Source organism: Athene cunicularia (genome assembly GCF_003259725.1).
Source record: "Athene cunicularia isolate RWA chromosome 1 unlocalized genomic scaffold, athCun1 chr1_part3, whole genome shotgun sequence".
In the NCBI taxonomy this organism is placed as follows: Eukaryota; Metazoa; Chordata; class Aves; order Strigiformes; family Strigidae; genus Athene; species Athene cunicularia.
The window spans coordinates 641,437-659,370 of record NW_020799093.1 but is presented as its reverse complement, the minus strand read 5'-3'; the positions used below and the strand labels follow the sequence as shown (position 1 = coordinate 659,370).

Genomic DNA, 17,934 nt, shown 5'->3' with positions numbered 1-17,934 from the left:
GCTGCGGCCAGCCGCGGGCCCAGCCGCCAGCCCGACGGGGGCACAGCCCGGCCGGGCCGGCTGGCGGGCTGGCAGAAGAACCGCTGCTATGGAGCAGCACGTTCGCTCGGCCCGCCGACGCCGAGGGTGGAATTTCCCTTCCACGTATTTGTGAAGAAGGAAGGGGACGGCTGGCCGTCGGCAAGGCAGGAGGAAAAGCGGGAGGGAACTTCTGGAGGAGAAGCACGTTTCTCCTACCTGGTGGCTGAGCAACTTGACTGCCCACCAGCTGCCAGCGGGTTGATGGAGCCGCTTTGAGAGATCTGAGGGCCTTTGCTGATGGGAGAAAGCACTGGGTTAAGCATCAGCTTGCAACTAAACAGGGAGGAACCAGACAGTAATGACAAACAGACACAACCTATCAACTCCTAAATATGCTCAAGGGCCCTATCCTGAACAAATGCTCCATGTTTGGGGGATTAAACGACAATGTAGTTTGAAACCGGTTGGCAGTTAAGAGTTCTGAAGATTTGTAGCAATTCCCCGCCCTTTTCAGTCTGCAACTTAACTCTGTGAAAAGAGCGCTTTCAACATCCCCTAATCCTTCTCCTTCACCTCCACAAAATGTTCTTAAAATGGGCGATCTTGTGGGTTGTAAGGAAGAGCTTTCCAAACCACCAGTGGCACACAGATGCACAGAACCGCTGCAGTCTAATGAGAGAAAGCAGGCTGATCATTTTTGCATATCCGCGATGCCTGAATAACCTGTTTTGCCAATACAACATAAGTGAGTAGAAATGCAGAGTGTGTCCTCCCTCTTCCTTTATCCTCAGACGACCCACTCTCTACCCTGTCCAACTCCCGCTTTTAAACAACACAGCTCTTTGGAAGAAGACCCTTTCAGCACTGAGCATTCACGCTGGGTGTTTCTCTGGCAGATAAAACCACCTCCTCTCTGCTCAACCCTCAATCCCTAAGGGGCTTATACCTCTTTTTGTCCCTCTCTTCTCCTCGCCTTGTCCTGGTAACATCGTTAAAGAACTCTTTACAGCTTCCTGAGCTAAGTCACACCTCTTGCCCCAGGTAGGTGCTCCTCCTTGAAGGGGATACTTCTTAACGAGCAAGTTTTCAATCCCATCCGATTTGCAGACCCACCCCCCTGAATGCTTCTCTCCGGACAGTTTCAGTCCACTGATGCCTCTTGCTTGCTTCTCTCCATTACTTTTTCCAGACAAGTCCTTTGGGCTACATGTTCCCAGGATCCATGTCCTGAAGGTGGAAACCGTAGGTCTCTGGACAGTGCTTCCAACTCATCCACCAACACTAGCCTTACCTGTACCTTTCCACAGAACACAGCAGCACTTTCTGAAGCTGAAGTGTTGGTGAAGCCTAACGATGGGCTCCACTTGAACTCCACCTTTGTTGCCATCGGTTCAGTCCGCTCCTTTACCTGATGTATAAACCTTCTCTATTTTGGCATCGATATGGCTCTCTTTTAATGTAACACCTACAATTCCCCCCCCTCCTTTATGCACCCCACACCAGAGAGGGCTCAGTGGACTGAGCCCAGGAAAGGCCGCGACAGCAGTAGCTGTACAGGGTAGACCAGCCAGGCAGCAAAACACAGTGTAAGAAACAGATCGGCCTCACGGTGCTTCAGACAGAAGACCCAGTCCTGCTCTCCCCAACATCAGGGACCCATCATGGTTTGCTTAAAAGGAAGTCTCTTTCCACTGGGTAGTAGAGGCTGGGATCTTTCTAAGGAGCCTAAGGAAGCCAGGCACCCAACTTCCATTTCCTGAAGGTATCTTTGAGAATCCTGCTCTTTGTTTCAATCCTGACACATGCAACAGCGGCGATAAAAATACAAGGTGTTAGCGGACTGCGTTTTTTGTTCTCCTCCCTCCTCTGATCCAGTACTTCACTGTCTTGTCCCTTGAGGAGTTAGACCAGAGAAAGGGAGCATAAAATGCTACTAGTTCGCAGATGCTGTGGTTCCTCCAACTCCCCTCCCATCCCCCCGACCCCATCCCCCCACATTTCAAACAGTTATAAATGACTGTGCAACTCTGCAGGCAGCGGTCTCAAATAACCACACCAAGCCTCTCCCCTTCAACGGCTTTATGTCTCTTCCTTCCTCTCTTTGGGGCTCCGGATAGCAACTATCAAGGTGTTTTGCTTCACTCTCAAGAGTTAAAGCCGCTGCTTCACCCACCACCTTTGGGAATCTGCCACAACAAACTGACACGAGCAGTGAATTCCCAAGGCAGGGATTCTCAGCTGAGAAATCCCTCCTGCTGTCCTTGAAGGGTTTTACCATGGGAACTGACAACAGGCTCCCAAATGATCTTAACTGCGATCACAGGTTGTAAGGCAGGATTTCAGGTAGTGGAGCCCCAGACCACAGGACTGCCACTGCCAACCTCGAGAGCATCCCCCCGTACTGGGGCCTTACCCTCCCTTGGCCAAGCTCGTAAAAGCTGCCCCAGAGAAGCCAGCTGTCCCAGCTCTTTAGAGCACTCCGGCAAATCCAAGAACATCTTGGAAACATTACAGCTCTCACCACACTGTGTACACTCTCCTCGCAACTCCCCAGCGGTGGGCAGGGACAGAAGATCAGCCTTTCTATTTGAAAGCAGGGTCCTCTTCCATTAAAGCAAACCAAGCCTAAGGAAAGTTCCTACAGAACTCCAGTTCTGCAGAGCAGACAGATCCGACAAGATAGGCCAGCCAGCAAAATACATTTGCATTACACTTTCTACATATGGTTCAGAGCATGGCACACCCCAATCTCAACTTCTATTCTCTTTAAGGGCCCAGCCCTGCAAACACTTAATTTTACATGTGTAAGTAGAGTCCCACTGAAACACAATGGAGCTACTCATGCAAATAACGTTAAGAGCGTGTAGGGCTGTGGCTCTGTTTCACTATTCCATCTGCAGCAAACCCAGTTTAAGAGGATCCTGCCATGCTCGCTCACTGTTACTGCCGCTCACTTGTGCCAGTTAAACTATTTATGTAGCCACACTCATAGGTGAGCTGTTTAAATGATCTGACTTTTCTTTAAAAGCCCTACTAACAGGAACAAACCCTTAACGCTAGACCAGCTCCGATGTAGATTTCATCCCCACAAGCAGCTGAACTGGCACAACTGGTGGAGGTGGAAACATCTGAGGAACAGGAACTTTTGAAGATGGGATTGAGGGCAGGCCAAACGGCGACATGGAGCCTTAACATGTGAAGGCTGGAGGTATTACTCTCTTCTGAAGTTACACCCTGCCCCTGACCATCCACTCTCTGAAGCGGAGCCTCTTCCCCAACCATGCAGTTGTTTCACATGAAACAAGCTTCACCTCAAACGCAACAGCAGATTGAGCCTTTCTAGTCATCAATGCTGAAAAACCTTCCTTCGAGAAAATCGGTCATCATTAAGAAGAATCTGCCAGCAGTCACTATACCAGGGATGTGTGCTCCTCCCTGCAGGTGAAGTATGTAGTCACCATATGCATCCGTAGCCAGTACACCACTGCTTCTGCAGCCAAAGGTGACCTCGCTATTAGCTTTGACATGACACATTTGGGCTGTGCAAAGTGTCCCCTACAATTTTTTTTTATTTTACGGGCTATTTTATCTCTACCAACTCTATGCTGAAATTGCATCACATACTTCCTGTCTGCTGAGGCAAGATCTCCCTCTTTCAGTGTGATTACAACCTTCCAGCAGGGAAGCTCCACTAACTCCTTAAGAGCTTTGCTCTCTATACTGCCTCCCAACTTCTGCATTCGTGTACACCTGCACGAAATGGGTGTAAAACGCTATTGCTATTGGAAATGAAGAACACACATCATGGGGAGGATGCTTTGCTTTGTTTGTTTGCTTTAGGTTTGGGGGTTTTTTTTCCCTCTTTTTCCTCTGGTGTAAATGATCAGAGGAGTTGCAGGCAGAGAGATCAGGCTTTAGGAAATCTTTTTCCTATGAGCTTTGAGTTTTACACGGCTGCATGCTCTAATGAGCCTTCTCGAAAGGAAACAACCAATTTCTGTAAGATCCAGGTGATTATGGTTTGCATACTGCCGTGATCTCTCTGCATGAGCACAGGGGAGCTGCCTTCACGAATCTGGCTGCATGATGAAGACTAAAGATGGGCAGTGTGGAAGAGATGGTAAAGGACCACAGGGAAGGGTAGTTTAAGATCCCCTGTTAACTTGGAAAAAAAACCCAAACTTTTAGAAGGTCTTTTATTTACTGTAAATCATTCCAAAAAGGTTAGGAAATCAAACCTGGGGGAAGGGGAGAGATTGTTGTGGTTTGCTTTCTAATTCAGTGTCTTTTGGTACTAGACGTTACCCTGAGTCTCGCCAGTTGTGCCAAACCTCAGTCCTGCAAATGCCAGAGAACATTCCTAACTTGGTCCAGGTGAACAGTCCCTCTGCACCCTAACTTGTATGGCACTTCACAGACTCAGGAGGGAAATGCACATATATCCCTATCTATGTCAGCATCCATACATACACACGCTCCCCAGAACACACATACACACGGCCCTACCTCTGTCCCCACTGCTGGTGTAAGACCACCTGTAGCTCACCTATACGATCGCTACTACCTCTCTGGCTGCTCAGCCCACAGAGCTCTGTTAGGAAGGAGACTGGCTGATGGATCTGACCAGCCCTGGCTGCACAACACCACCCTCCAGCAACAGCATGCAGATGATGGCAAATTCAGCTGGGCAAGAAAGGCCTTGCTCTCACTTTTCCTATCAACACTGAACAGAAAAATGGTTGATCTTGTGTTTTCCTATTTGCACATGAACATCCAAACAATCTGAGCCTTAATCAAGCTTAGGCTGGAACGTGGAACTGGGTCTATGGTTAAAATACTCCTCTGGATCTCCAGAGAGCCTTCTAGTTGTTCTGCCCCCCTTCAAGACATCATCCCGCATCAAAACTCTGACGTGGTGAACAAATCCCACGTATTATAACATTTCCAATTGCAGGAAGCTCTTGCCCTATTTAGAAAGTCATCTCTCAAGTCAATAAGCAGGTATGAGGCAAATACCACGCAGCCATAGAGATAAATGCTCAGCTTTATCTCCTATGATTAAAAAATGGGAGCAGAGGAAGGAGAAGAGAAGAGATAGTGAATCAGAAGGGAAATCAGGTAAACAGAATCTGGGGAAACATATGCTTATGCAACACAAAAAATACAAATTCATACTAAACAAAGGTGGGAAATTTTGGCATACAGAACACTCCAAAATCAATGTTTTCCTAGGAATGCTGCTCCCATTACACCATCCCCATGCTTTACAGGGAACCACTCACACACGCACAGTGCTGTGGTGCCACCAGGAAAATTTGGCTGTGGAATTGCCTGATCCTTGAGCCTTTTAAGATTCTCAGCCATGACTTTACACTCCCTTTGTATGTGTATGACCGTCTTCGACTTCAGTGAGAAAAGACATGGCAGCAGCTCAGAAAATTGCCAAACTCGCCTCCTGTGTCCATTTAGCCACCTGCTGAGCCTAGTCTAGGACAGCAAGCCCCATTGGACCACCACACAGCTACGTCCTCTCTAATGCCTGCCCCACAGCACCAAGGCACATACGTGTGCACTATCATGGTGTAAAACCAACCAAATGAAATTTAATTCCCAAAGGAATACTGAGAAAGCCATGACCAGCTGAAGAAAGCCCTTTTCATTAGAAGCATCATTCTCACAGGATAAACAGAAGGACAGACAGAAGAAGTCATCTTTCGCCAACACATAAAACAGCTCTCTTGGTAAAACAGGCTTTTTTGTGCCTTCCAGTGCTGCTCCTCCAGCATCCGGCTGCTCAGTGTACCTGCCTGCTATACAACAGGGCAGCAGCACAGATGGGTGATGCTCACAGACTACAGCTGTCCCTCCGGCCAGCGCAAAGGTGCGTGAGGGTAAAATTTTGCTCAGGTCTCTCCTGCAAGGCTACAACAAAATAAAAATAACTTCAGCATGATTTCCCCTCTAGATGGCACAGGAAGAAGAAACCAAGCCCCCACCATACTGCAGACTGGCCCATTAAAGCGAATGGTTAAATGCTTGCTATGAAAAAGTAGGCGTTGTTGTCTGTTTTGTGAGGCAGAAATCAATATTCCCGCCTCCTCTCCTTCTGTTATTTCACCTTGAGATACTCATGCTCAGATAGATGAGATCTGAATCTTACTCACTGTTACTGCAACTCTTCTCTCTCCAGCATTTCACAGGGTCACAGATGTTCCTGGAGTCCTAACCTGCCTGCAATTTAGCACTCAGCTCCCTAAACTGAACACCACTGGTGACTGAAGTAGTCACCGATTTTCCTTCCAAATCACACCACTGCGGCTATTTCTAACTATTTATCTACACCCTCTACCTCAGTCATTTTGCTCCCTGTGTCCTCCAGTAACAACCCTCTCTCTGCCACAGCCTCTTTCTTCTCTGGACCCCTATAATTCACTCCCTGGTGCTAGCCTCTTCCATACTGCGGCCATCTCATATAAATGATGTTTTATTGTGAGATGCCCCTTCTGCTCTCTGTTTCCCTTTAATCTAACTGTGGGGGGTAGCTTGGTTAAGCCTATAAATGGGGGGAGGGGGCGAGGGGGGAAGGACCTGGGTGACTGATGCTCAGCCTGGGTAAGCCTGAAGCAATGCTGTCTGGGGAGAGACAAGCAGGGTGAGATAAGCTAACACCATACCTCAACAGCTGCTCCTTCGACTAGGTTTCCCTTCAGCAGTTGAGATTCAGGGGCCTGGACTGATTCCCGCAGACCAGGTAGCAATAATGCCAGGCTGACTGGGCTGTTCTGATGAGTCCTCTTGGATGCATCTCTGTCTACTATCATGCCTGCCTCTGTCACCTAAGGATTAGACAACTGCAATATGCTCTGTTTGGCACCATGCTTTAAATCCATTCATAAACTGAAGGCAGTGCAGAACTCAGCACTCTCTTAGATAAGCCGTGTCTCTCACCCACAATCATTCTCGCATTTGTGCTCCATTTTTATGCCATCTGACCACTGGTTTTCAGACAGATTTTAACATGTTCCTGTTGACCTCTAGTGCCTCGCATACCAGAACCCTTCCCACCTGAGAAATCACCTTTTATATTTCGAGAAGCTGTAGAAAAGACTTTGGGTATTCTCACACAGCTACCTAGGAGAGTAGAGCTGAGGGTTGTTCAGTCTTTAATTTGCCATTGTTTGCTGGTGACAGTCTGATGAAATTGCTTGAGTTATAATGAAGACAGTTTTCATTATCTGTCATTTAAAAATGCCAAGGGAGCTTAGACTGAATAGATAGGTGCTACCTGTTGTTTCAAATAGTTTTTGATGAAGGAAATACATTTCAAAAGTACCAGTCACTGATTTACAGGTGCTATACAAAGATTACATAAAACACTGAGATCCCTCCAAAGAAAACAAGCAGATTTCCCCCTTGCTCTTTAGTTTAGACTTATCATCACTGTGGTGCTGACTTTCTTCTGCAGTAATCATCAGAGCTTTCAGATTTGCAAGATCCTAGATGATAGAGGATGATACCAACAAAACCAGGAGCCTTATTAGAGAGCACTCAAGAGTTTTGGCTTAGCTACATGAATGCTTCATTCCTGTTCTTGTGCATTTTTACTTGTGCACTTTTATGGTGCAAACTCTGGACCACTTTAGCAACAGATGCCATGACTGGACATGCTTCTGCCCAAACATTTTGCTAGTCCCTCTCTGCTGAAGGTGTTGATCTCTCACAGATGAACTGCAGTAACAGACTGTGTGAATGTTCCTAGTCCATCTGAGCACAAAATCTGCCAGCTTATTTTAAATCTTATCTGTTTATTCCCTAGCATGAATACATCTGCTTACGATACCTGCCTTGCAGGTCCTGAGAGACACCTAGGACAGCATATTTTTTTCTGTCTAGATCCTTGTATTTTAGAGCATCCAGCTAACATGTGAGATGGTGCTGCACAGGGGACCTGCCTTGGTAATATAACTGATGGGATACACTCCCTGTGCCTTGGCCTGCTTACAAGATGGGCTATTCCAACACACAATCTGGACCTTTTGCCTGTCCTTTCTGTCAAAGCAAGACAAAATGAATGCCAGCAGTCCAGCCAACATGCAGGGAGTGCAGGTAATACTCTGTCTACAGTGTCTTTAAGAACCACTTGCATTTTTGGTAATTGCTTTTATATGAGTATCCAGCATCAATGACTGTACCACAAATCTCTTGTAAACATTGAAATGCTGAAGCACAGGTACCTTCCACTTCAGAATCAGATAACAAAGATTGCTGCTGCTTTGTCCAGTAACACAACTTCAGCCTGCCTGGGACCCATGCAAGTCAGCTGGCTTCCTCATCCAGGTCCCTATTTCCCCCATGTGCAGAGACTGCCATGTCTCCCTTGGTGTCCCAGCTCTTGGTGGTATAGATGGTGTTCAAAACTAAGATTTGATGATAAAGAGGAAGGAGAGAAGGACTGAGCCTTAGGATGGTGGACTCTGAAAGTCACAGATGTGGGGAAGAAATAAGAGTTGTTCTGATATTTAATCATTTCCATGTCTTGTTTCCATTAGGACATTTCCCAGGCATGCACTTGAGCCATCCTTACAAAGCATCTCCCAAAGAAAAGGGTTTACGTTCCTGGCAACACATTCCAAAAAAACATGTCCTCAGCTCCCTGCTACCATAAGCAAGCACAACTCCACTGATTTCAATAAAGCTGCATTTTCTGTGGCCCTAAGGCTATAATGCTACAGTAAACAAAGCCAGATATTGTAAGCCTTTAGGGTCTGAATGCAAGTCTTCAATGTCTTACACATACGATCCACCAAAAGATGGCTCAACCCACACCTTCAGCTGGCTGTCACAGAGCTCTTTCACCCACCAGCAGAACATGAATCCCAGGGCCTCATCCTGAGGCAAAGCGGTGGCTGGTGGACCTCAGCCTGCTCCTCACGTGCACTTCCCCTTGAAAGGGCAGCAGTAACTCCGCCTGTGTGCTGTGTCAGCAGTCCCAGCCTCCCTGCTGAGTCCTCTGCCCTCTCCAAAAAGAAACCCCTCACCTCACTCTAATGGCCACGAGGATGATTTCGAGCAATAAAATGCTGATACCAAAACCAAATGACCTTACAGTTTCAGCTGCTTACCACTCTGGTTTCTTGATTTCCCCATCATACAGCTTGTTTTCCCTTTACACCTAAAACATCCAAACAAACACCACTCCCTCCAAGCATGGGACAGCTTGAGGCTGTTACCAGACTAGGTTCGGTATCTGCTGGCACATGCTGAAAGCATACCCATGGTTCAGATGACAGCCTACATCCTGGATTAAGAAGGATGTAATGCTGGATAGTTGCTCAGGACTGAGTGAACACAGCAAATGAATGGTCTTTCCAGCATCAAAAGTGGTCCCTGAAGGCCAGCAGTAAGGGACTTGGGCTTGATAATACAGTCTGGGGAATGTACTGCACACAGATCCAGTAAGTAATGTTAAAAATCCATAGGCAGAGGAAATGTTTTAAAACAGAGGAGGAAAATCTACTTGAAATCAATACCATGAAGGTCTCTAAAAGGAAACACTCTGCAAAAAAAGGACACATTTGCCACATATAAATCTTTAATGATATCTTGTAGTTCTAACAAAGCCTTTTTAAAAATAAAAAAACCCCAAACCAGATACTGTAATACACCTGATAAAGCAATCATCCTTACATGGCAAAATATGATTTTCACACCTGGTAAATGAAATGACTCTGCTGCATCCTGAGGCCAGGGTTAGGGGCTAAGGTGAGCTGTTAATGGAAGATTAGAGACCACATAACGGCTCTTCAGGGAGCACCTTTCAGATGCTCTTTTCATGTACAGTAGCGCACAGTGATCAGAAGGCACTGGCAGCACATACTAAAGTCACTGTCACTGACAGTGATTCTAACTGTGCAGTCGCCCGTTGATAGCTCGGGTTAAGATAGCCAGCTTGCATGCCAGCACTCCTCTGACTCAGGATAAGGCTCACTCTCTTGCAAGAGCAATCCTGTATTCTTTCATCTCCCTCCTGGCATGCCTTCTGCAGCACACCAGGGTTAACCACTTACTCTCCTCACAGACGAAGAGTGAAGCTATAGAGCCAAGACAACAAACTTTTTGACTGCATACAGCTAAGGCCTCTGTGCCATTAAAAGAAAAGCATGCAGTGAAAATTGAGGAAAATACTGATCACAGGCCATGCTGGCAGAAACCGGATGGCATCAGAATCTGTCCTGTATCAGCATTCGAGACTGCTAGATTCAGGCAGGATGGCTATGCAGTTTGCCAATCACTCGGGAACAAGAGAGAAGAGAGACCCGCAGGGAGCCAGCAGGCCCCAGGGACATGGATATTTGCAACAAAAAATTCGAGTGGAATCAGCAAGAGGAAGAGGTAAGGAGAGATAGATACACTACGTGCTCTAGCACCAAACAAGACACGCGGCTTAACAAGACGCCTTAGAGTATCTGGCTCCATAAATTAGACTGTGATTCCCAGTCTTTAGCTCCCAGCTCCTGCTGATTTCTGTGGATAAAAAGGATGTTTGTCACTCCCAAGATCAGACGCCAGATCGAATGCTTTTCAAGAAGTACACAGATGAGTATGTTCCTAGGGAAGAATGAGCTAGAGCTAAGCCTTCAAATGAGCACAAGGAGAACCTCCTGCCCACAGACAGGAAAGTGGTAACCTCCTTCACTTCCTTTGTGGCTTTAACCTAAACCACAACTCCTCCCTTTGGGTTAGGAGTCTCTTCCACTCATTCAGATGTTTGTCAGCTTGTCTCTATAATACCCAGCATCCATCGCTGCCACATAGGAAAAAAAAAGGTCTCTTCTTTTTTCCTCTCTCCCACACCTCTACTGCAGTTTCTTTCCTAAACAAGAATGGCTTCAATGCATGGCAAAGCCAGTCTAAACTATAGCTCTTTGGGCACAGGCAGAGAAATCAGCAACTGCAACACGAGGGAGCAGGGAGAAAGGAGACGTTGGCATACAGGCCACCAACATTTGGGAACGCTGGCAGTGAGGAAATGTTGCTGCCAGCAAGAAGAGTGATGTCAAACCAACTCACAGGGCTTTTCCATGAGCACTCCTTCCCAGGCCAGGGTGCAACATCCCTACTTCTCCCCAAAAGAGCTCCAGAGCATGGACGAGGTGCTGAAAGCAGGGGACAGAGGGGCCAAGTGCAGGGAAGAGATGTGCTCACAGAAGGCCTTTTGCCCGTGCATACAGAGGTGAGAAGGACAGGTCCCATCATCCCTAGTGTGGGGTATCAAGTAGGGAGAGGCGGCAGCTCTCCCCCCCCCCCAAGATCCCATCATCTGTGGAAAGGAGGTTTAATGATGCAAGAGACAGTGCCTTCCATGCCTTCCACCCAAAACCCTCCAGTTCTACAGCCGGGTTAGATACCCTCCAGTACCTAACCTTATGATACACGGGTGATGTTGGGATTTTTTAGACAGAGTTGGGCCTTGTGAAAGATTTGAGCAGTACTGCACAGACATTTTTTTCTACCTTACAATTGCCTATACCAGGCAGGCAGAGAGGTACTCGGGAGGTAATCTCTCCCACTGCTTCAACTGCAACACACCAGGCAGCCACACTAGTGTCCAGTGATACAGTCACTCACTTGTTACCCCCAACTCCTAGTGCAGTTTGAGACTATCTAGGGTGAAAGGGAATGCTTTTTATTCCTTCAAGATTTTCAGAGATTTCAAATCATTGTTCTATATCTGATCAGGGAAAAAAATAGTTTTTGAAATTTTCAAAACAAGAAACCATGACCAAATGAATTAAAGGCAAGACTTCATTTTACCTTCCCAAAGCACTTCATTTTCACAGCTTCACAACTTTGCTCAATTTTTTTTTCAAGATGGGACAGGGAACTGGAATCAACTTTTCCCAAAAATAGCAACAGTTTTTGGCAAATCAGCAGTTTTCTAAGAAAAATGTATCACTGGAGAAAAATCCTAACAAAACCTAGTTCTATTATTTCCTCCCAGTACCACACAAGAATATGCCTCCGTGGTGTAATTCAGCCTTAAGTTTCATAGCAACTCTGATTCAGACATATTGCACACACAGATATTAGAATATGCCTTTGACATCATGAAAGCAATGCAAAATAGTATATATACAATATGGCCAAGCAATGCTGCTATGGAAACCCTTGCTTTGAATTCCCACATATGGGGTGTTTAAATTCTTATCCCTAATACTGCTTTCACAGAATTTTGTGAATTTTATTTCCTTGCTCAAGACACGTCCCTCTTTCTGGACTCTTCCCCTTAGAAAAGAAAGACAGTTTTGTGAGTGAAGCAGAAGGTGATGAGATCTGCACCGCATTCCTGGTGTTGCCTTACACATCACCTCCATGATCTACATCAAGAGAAGTAACTGATTTGTGCCTCAGTTTCTGCAGCTGTAAAATGGAAACAAGCTGACGTTTTACTTCGGATATGACTTGAATGTGCTCTGAAATCCTTTGTGACAGCCAGAAGATACATGCATCCTTATTCCTATTTGTTACTTTCCGTAGGCGAGGAGTTACTGTCCTCTACAGACCTATGCTGATGATCTCTCTATATTGAAGAACCAAATCAGGAAGTACAGTCGCCCACTCATGTAGCGAACAGATAAGTAATAAAGCAGTGCACTTGCCAACTCCTAAGGAGGTGGTTTCTTAAAAAGACATAGGAAGCTTTCATGTTTTGAAGCTGACTAATTTCAGAAAGTTCCCGTTTCGCTCTCTTTTTCTTAAACTTCTTTGAAAAATGTCTGTTTACCCGCTCTTCTGAAGTGTCTTCTGCTAGGGAGGGTCAGACCAGCTAGATTAAAGGTAACAGTGCTGGAAGAAAAGTGGACTCTTTATCTGTCCATCTCCTCCACCTGCACAGTGCTCCTGGTGACCCTAGCGGTACCTTTCGGGTTTCACCCCACAGGGAGAGGACGCTGCAGCCAGCAGCAGCCATCTGAAACTGTGCCGACTGCTTCAGGATGCAGCGCATCCCAGGACACACGGCACCACCTCCTGAAAAATTTGAGCAGAATGTGCAATCTAATAACGATCACCCAGCAGCCAAACAAACTCACCCGTGCAATCCAGTGATCGCAAATGCAGATTAAGTTACTTGCATTTGTCTAATGGTGTAATTGCCAGACTGCACATTCAAATGAGTATTTGTTTAACTGTGTGATATACAGATAGAGTTTATGCACTTGAGGCCAAATTCACCCCTGTTGTAATTTCCCTAACTCCAGTAGCAATTACTCAAAGGATTAATTTGGCCCACAGTGTTTCCTAGTATATGTGATTCATCATTTCTTTCCTATAACAAAGAATAATACACTGTTTCAATCAGTGATGATGTCCTGGCCTCCTTGAGGTTGCCGGACTCCCTGTTTAATCAGACATAAAACAAATCACTTGCAGAGGCAGAGGCGTATAAGCGTGCTTTAATTACAATATTGTAACACCAATTAGAGATCTATCTAATCGAGGACTCAGTAGTTCCTACTCGGGTATTACTCCCATGTTGGGATAATTACTGCTAATTAAGCTTGGAACTAATTAGCCCAAATGATCTCATTTATACCAACATAGATGACTTCTAGGAGTTCACACACACACAAAAAAAATCCAAGGGTGACTTTATCATTCCTGGACTCATCAGCACCTTGCTTTTGAAATGGACTGTCCCTCCCCAATGGATAAGCCCTGTTAAAACTCAAGTCCCAAATCTCAGATTCTCCCAAGGTAGAGAAATGCTCTCTGAAGGCCTTTCAGTTGGTTGGTCCAAGTCACCTTCTGCTCTAATAGACAGTGGATTAACAGAGCCATGTCCCATCACGGCCTGGTTCATTTGAAACCTACAGGCCATTCTCACACAGCTACGCCTACAGCTTCTCAGTGCACTTAGCACTACCTATACCACCACGGTTGCTGCACAGATTAAGGAGGTTTGCTATAGGGTGCTCACTGATAATAACTTTAAAAATTATTTCTTAAACACACCAATAGCCGTATGTACTTGTTGCATGATTTGCACCAATGCTGTGAGCATAATTAGAAATTGCATCCCAATACTGTTTAGTAATGGTGACTCAACTGTGCTGTATGTGCTGGCTGAGGGAAGAGGCTGACTAGCTAATGGTGTTTCTTGCAAAGCCTGCCTGTTCTACAGGACTCCCTGTGTTCACACAGTCTGACTGTTTCTAACAAAGTTGGATTTCCACTGCAGTTGGAAAAACAAAGGACAGCCCATGAGGCTGGGTTTATGTTGCAGCTTCTCCACCTCTCCTCTAAGCCCAGAATTTCTGCACCAGCTCAGCACTGAGATTCTCAGATATAAGAGATGCCAAGGCAACTACCGTTTAGACCTGGCTTATGGAAACAGTTGCAGGCAGGCAGTAGGTAAGGCGTTTCCCACATAATGTTGACATGGCTGAACTGGTGGGTAAAACAAAGCTTAAAAACAAAACCTCTAAGCACTGCATTTTTGTCTGGGTATTTTGAAGACTATGACTTGGCCAGGATTTCAACAGTTGCTTCTCACCCAAAGATGGTTTGCACCAGTAGTGTGACTTCCTCTGCACTCTTTCCTGATTTCAGTTTCATGCTGAGAGAAGAATGCCACCTACCAAAATACCAGTCCCACCGCACAAAGTGACTGGACATCTCTAAAATGCAAGCAAGGAGTAGTATGCAAGAACTGGCTGGAAGCACCCATCCTGGCACGTGCCTGTCTGGACCACAAACGTGCACCTCGACACCTCTGCTTAGCCTGTCACATCAGCCGAGGCTGCAAACTGGTGGGTCTGTGCTATCGTACAGTACTGGTAAGTCAAGAACGGTTCAGTCACATTCACTGCACAGGCCATCTCTTTCTGTACATCCCTTCTTCCAACTCCTGCCTCAAATTCAAGCCTTCCAGGATGCACTTCAAGGCGCAGCATGTAGTAAAACCTGCTTTCTCTTTACTTTTGGCTTTCTCTCACCAGCTGCCTTTATTACTCCTAGAGCTTCCTCCTAAATACTTCATTTTCTTACGCCTTCTCGTACTTTAGGCTGGAATCCTGAAGATGCTGACCCCAGGAATTCACCACTGTCTCCAGGTCTCCTTCCAGCCTGCCCCTTTATCCTCACAGTGATCACTGTTCCTTGGTGAGGCACAGACACCCTCCCTTTTCCCCTTCAAATACCGCCTGAACAATCTTCTCTTTTCCAAAGCCTGTCAAAACTGAGCCCAGCAGGATTCCCTACACCAACCTGACCTGGTTACAATACCTCCTGGAACTGATCCTCCAACTGTCTGTGAAATTTCTGTAGAAATGCCACTTCTTCATGCAGTACCATTAGCAGAAGATTAATAAATAATGCACAGGAATAACACAATCCCCAATAAACAATGTACTACTTCTCCTATTTTCTTAAGTGAACAACATGGATCCTAAATCTGATCTCCCCCTCCACTTGTTACCCAATCCTCATCTCGGCTACCAAACTCTCTCCTCCCTCCACTGGCAAGCCTGTCATTCCTTTCTTCCCAGCTGCCAAGGCTGTCACTGCTACCCCCTCCAGCCCAAATACTCTAGCATACACGAATGCAAGCATCCACATACATATCAAGTTGCATGTTGAAAATGCACATGCTTCCATATGCTGCAATACAGTAGCCCATGGCCCACTGAATCATATTTATTTGGGTATCTGCTGGAACCCCTGAAGGAAGAGGTGAGTTGGAGGAGATCTCATGGAAACAAAAATCACTGAACCCAAAGTCTGAGCAAGACAGCGGTAGATATATGATCAGGGCAGTGTTCAGCAGAAGCACACATTGGGCCCAGGGGGCCTCTCTGAATGGCATCTTTAGCGTTAAAAGGGAAGAATTCAGGAGCTTTAGATCAGAAGTGCATCCCAGCTGGGCATTAGACTCTAATAAATAAGATGCTTTACACTGACAGAGTGCCAGAAACCTCCTAACATCCTCCCCAAGCTCTGCATACAGGCACTTCAGTCGATGGTGGTTTGGATGGTATAAACCAAGCAAACAAGCTCCCTACGTAACAGAGGAGGGAAAGGAAGCAACGTCCTGGTGGAGGAACATCAAGTCACAACCACCACAGAAAGCACCATGAATGCTCTAATTTGGGACTACAATAAGTCCTTCAGGACAGGGACTGTCTTTTTCCGGTGTCTGGAGAGCACACTGCACAATGGGTTCTCAGTCCCGTATCAGCACTTCAGTATGCAGTGTACAAATATTTACTGTCACCAGTGGCCTGCAAAGACAGGCCGCCTCAGATGGACCTCCCCAGGGGCACCTCCAGGGGATGATGGATGTCTAAGTCAGTGACCTAATCCCCACACCTGGGGAGCTTGCTGTGAGTCACAGTTCACTATGTCCTCCTTCCAGACAGGTTCCCTCAGTTATTTTCAAACACCAATTTGGGGATTTTAATACTTTTTTTTTTCAGAGCAAATCCCAGAGTCATATTCAGGGTCTGCCTACATGCAGAGGTCTAGTTGGTGGCCAGCCCTGTGTGGGCCTACATGGTCAACCCTGTATGTGAAGAGGAAGAAAGGGCAAGGGAACAGACATGGGCCAAAACCAATCAAACTCTTGTTCTCCCAGAGCAGTAACCACTGGGAAACATCCAGAGTCCCAGCAGCAAGATGGCAGGACAGCAGGGACACTGGCCCTGTCCCCTCCCATCCTGAATATCTGGGTTGGTACAGGCTGCATTTTCAAAAGGAAAGCAAAGGGGTTGCTGCTTACTGCAGGCAGCTGCCAGGTTCTTATCCTCAACCCTCCCAAGAGCCCTGGTTCAGGCTCTTGTTGCATAAGGCAGGGACACATCCCTAAGCCTAAGGTTTAGAAACAAGATGTATTTATTTGTTATTATTTTCAGTTATCTGAGTGCAGTAAAGGTCAGAACACTTATCTTCTGGGGTTGGTGCCTGCTTCCACTCATGTGATTCAAAACCAATTGAATGATTTTTTCCATACTTCTCAGGCAGAAAAAATCCAGTGAGAATGAAACCTGATACAGGGCATGTTCTAAAGAGGATCTGTGGGAAACGAGGATCCACCACAATGGGAGGAAGGGGAGGCTTGTGGGCATTCCTAGGTACCTCCTCCCCAGTCCCCACTAGACACAAGAAACATGAATAAAGATGGTGGGGAGGCCACAGCCTTTTACTCAAGTTTTAAGCAAAGCTGATCTTGAGAACTGGAGTAGACAGTGTCACCTACATGATACTCCCAGAGTGGCATTTTGGGTGACAAGACCCAAGGACATAGCTGCATGTCCTGTGCCCTGCACACAGGCTGCTCTATAATCTCTGAGATTAATTTATGCAAAACACAGGAAAATGTGCTTTTTCTTTTTGCAGTGAATGACTTCATTAACCTTTCAGGAGCTTGCTAATAGTGAAGCAGAAGCAATGGAAAAATCACTCTTCCCAGGGAAGGGGACTTCTGCCATGTTGCTAACAGCATGTACCTGGGAGAGGCCAAAGACAGCAGCAAACAATGGACCCTGATCTAGTAATACCCTGCCTTCCCCCTCTGCTCTCCAGACCCTCTGGTCTCTGCCCTGCTCTTACAATGGTCCTTCTCCCCTAGCTGCTGACAGCTCATGGCATGGCCAGAGAGACAAGGAAGCTAGATGGGAAGGCAAACAAGGCAGAGGAACACGATTCAGGAAAGAGTCTGGTGAGAGACCTAGCCCAGGGGCAGAGCGGGAGGGAAAGAGCAGGTAAAACAGGTGAAGCAAGTATGAAAAGGAGAGAAACTGTGGGAAATATGGCAAAAGGTGTATGGCACCCTGAATGGACCACGAGGGATACCATCTCGGCATGCTAAGGAAGGGTCGATCTGTTGCAGAGACAGAGGGGAGAAATCAGGAGCTG

The 17,934-nt window shown here is 46.4% G+C and overlaps 1 protein-coding gene across 1 annotated transcript in view; it reads right to left on the bottom strand.

Annotated features, from left to right (window-relative positions):
- BCL9 (B cell CLL/lymphoma 9) overlaps positions 1-425 on the bottom strand; it is a 31,347-nt gene extending 30,922 nt beyond the window's left edge. Inside the window, exon 1 of the mRNA XM_026841229.1 lies at positions 238-425. The gene's annotated coding sequence lies outside the window, so the exon portion shown is untranslated. The remainder of the gene's footprint in view (positions 1-237) is intronic.
- Between the last annotated feature and the right edge of the window lie 17,509 nt (positions 426-17,934).